The sequence below is a fragment of the Eucalyptus grandis genome, chromosome 4 (genome assembly GCF_016545825.1).
Source record: "Eucalyptus grandis isolate ANBG69807.140 chromosome 4, ASM1654582v1, whole genome shotgun sequence".
Classification (NCBI taxonomy): domain Eukaryota; kingdom Viridiplantae; phylum Streptophyta; class Magnoliopsida; order Myrtales; family Myrtaceae; genus Eucalyptus; species Eucalyptus grandis.
The window spans coordinates 25,656,726-25,659,727 of NC_052615.1; the positions used below are offsets into that span (position 1 = coordinate 25,656,726).

General features: G+C 44.7%; 1 pseudogene; it reads right to left on the bottom strand.

Moving 5' to 3' along the window:
• Positions 1-359: 359 nt before the first annotated feature.
• On the bottom strand, positions 360-2,147 carry LOC120292575 (annotated as a pseudogene).
• Between the last annotated feature and the right edge of the window lie 855 nt (positions 2,148-3,002).

The window sequence follows — 3,002 nt, forward strand, 5'->3', positions numbered from 1 at the left end:
ATGCCACGACTGAGAAAATGAACGCTATAATATTTAATACCACAAAGGCTTTGAAAGCTGCCCTGTCAGCAAGAATCGCCATCCCTCGGTTGGGTCCATCGTTGTTATATCCTCCGGGCATGGTGAAGGTTGCAGCAAAGGTCACTATTGGCAAATTGAGTTTATACTAAAGGGCATAATTGTCATTGTATTGCTTTAGCCCTAAACCCTATGTATATATTGTAAATTACTTCATCAATGCAAGTTAGTTCGCCCAACTTCTACATGGTATCAGAGGCGATTCTTGGAGCCTGTCTCTCACGTCTCCTTGAGGCCATAGCATTGATGTCATGCTCCGACGGAATGGCTCCAATCGAGTGCTAGGGTTTCTTTCGGCTGCATTTCAACAAAATTCCCATGTTCCGCTGCTCCTCTACCGTTGCCACCAGAATTCGGCCGGCAACTTAGTCAAGATCTCGTTGATTAGTTGATGTAATTCTCCTTCCAACCCTTGGATCAACATCAACACCATAAATTTTGATATAAACTTTTGCTCCCCCCATAAATTCTGCGGAAAGCACCTACGCCCGTCTCTCACGTCTCCCTTGGATCAACATCAAGCCCTCCTCTCAAGTATATCTTCCTCGCCATTGAGGCGGCTCTGATGTAATACCGTGGCAGTCTTCACAATGTCAGTCCAGTGAGGTAATTCAATCTTGCCGGATCGCTTGAGGTGAGCCGCGTATGCGTTGACGAACTTGTGCGGCAACACATCCTTCACTGTCCTCGCCGTCGCCACTCCAGATTTCCCTGCCTAGGCGAGCAGGCCAGTTTTTCTTGCTAAACTCACGCAAGTAATCATGGCAACCGAGTCTCAAAACTCTCAAAACTCTCAAAACTCTTCGGCCATTGTTCCCACACATGAGCAGGTGGGCAGCCCTTATTTTTTGCATCATTCTGATAACCCAGGATCCAATCTCGTTGGCATGGTCCTTACAAGTGACAATTACAACAATTGGTCTCGTGCCATGGAGATTGCCCTTTCCGCCAAGAACAAGATGTTGTTTGTTACTGGAGAAAAAAAAAAACAGTTGCAACAGATCCTGCCTATGCATCTTGGATCCGTGTGAACAACATGATTCTATCTTGGATCCTTAATTCCATCCATACAAATTTGATGCTAACAGTTCTCTACACAGAGTCAGTTGCGGATGTCTTGGCCGATCTTCGTGAACGTTTTTCGCCATCGAATGGTCCTAGGATTTTTCATCTCAGGCAAAAGATATGCACCCTTGCTCAATGTGACAATGCCGTGACTAAGTACCACAACAACTTGCGAAGCTGCTGGGATGAATTGAATAATTTGGATCCATTACCGCAATGCTCTTGTTCGGCTCATTCTATCATCACCACACAACAAGAGAATCGACGCTTGTTTCAATTTCTCATGGGTCTCAATCCAAGGTACGCTAATGTTATTAGTTAGATTTTACTAATGAATCCGTTACCTAGTGTTGCACGTGCATATACCTAGTTCTTCAAGATGAGTCACATCGCCATATCCAATTGGACCGCCCACTATCCGACCAAACAAGCACTTTGCTTAGCACTCACGAAAATAATGTTCCACGGCCGTACATGAATTCATCATACCATGGACAGCCCAGCTCTCTTGGTGCCCCCGCTCCGTACACTAACCTAGCTAAACGGATGAACACATCTCGCAGCCGAGAAAAATGTGCCCACTGTGGCATCCCGAGACATACGTGGGATGTGTGTTATCGACTTCATGGCTTCCCTCCTAACCACAAGCAACACTGTGGACAGCCATCTACTTCCTCCCGACTCGCGGATAACAAGTCCAGTCATATTTCTGATGCGGCACCTCCACCATTCACAAATGATCAATATAAGCAATTGATGCGCTTGTTGTAAGAGGTAAAAATCCCGAAAGCCAACCTCTCAGGTAATGTTCTCGACTTAACTTCGAATTCATTTAATTCCAATACTTGGGTCATTGACACTGGCGCCACCAATCACATCACATTTGAACCCCATTACCTATCAAAGCCGACATACTATTCTTCTCCACATCCCACCATTGGAATTCCGAATGGTGTCGATGTCCCCGTGACATCACACAGTTTAGCCTCCCTTACCTCAACCATCTCCCTTGATAATGTCCTTTGTGCTCCCTCTTTCAAATACAACTTATTGTCAATCTCCAAACTCACTCAAACTTTAAACTGCTCAATCATTTTTTTTTTCATAACTACTGTCTTTTTCAAGACCTCTTGACGAAGAAGATCATTGGTCGGGGCCATGAGTGTGGTGGTCTCTATTATCTAAACCCGAAGCCATGCCTCGGCCATCTTGGCAACGCCATCCACCCGAATATCTTCAGGACTATTACTGTGCTATCGTGGCCTCTAATCAATCCTCTTCAGACTCTAAGGTAACTGAATCAGGTAGTCTTTACCCTTTATCCAATTGTTTATCATACTCGCGTTTTTCACCTACTTACCGTGCCTTTTTAGCCTCCATATCCTCTGAACAGGAACCTGAAACTTATGACGTTGCGTGTCAATCTCCCAAGTGGCGGGAGGCAATGTCTTCTGAGATACAGGCTCTTGAACAAAATGGCACTTGGGAAATTGTTCATGTTCCTCCTAACAAACATCCCATTGGATGTAAATGGGTTTACCGCATCAAACATAATTCTGATGGCACCATTGAGCGTTACAAGTCTCGGCTTGCTGCAAAGGGCTACACTCAAACAGAGGGGATTGATTATCACGACACATTTATGCCTGTTGCTAAAATGGTAACTGTTTGCACTTTATTAGCTCTTGCTTCAATTCGTCATTTGCCTCTCTACCAATTAGAAGTGAATAACGTTTTTCTGCATGGTGATCTTGACGAAGAGGTCTACATGAGGTTTCCACCAGGTTTTCATACTAAGGGGGAGAATTTAGTTTGTCAACTTAAGAAATCACTCTATGGCCTTAAACAGGCATCGAGGC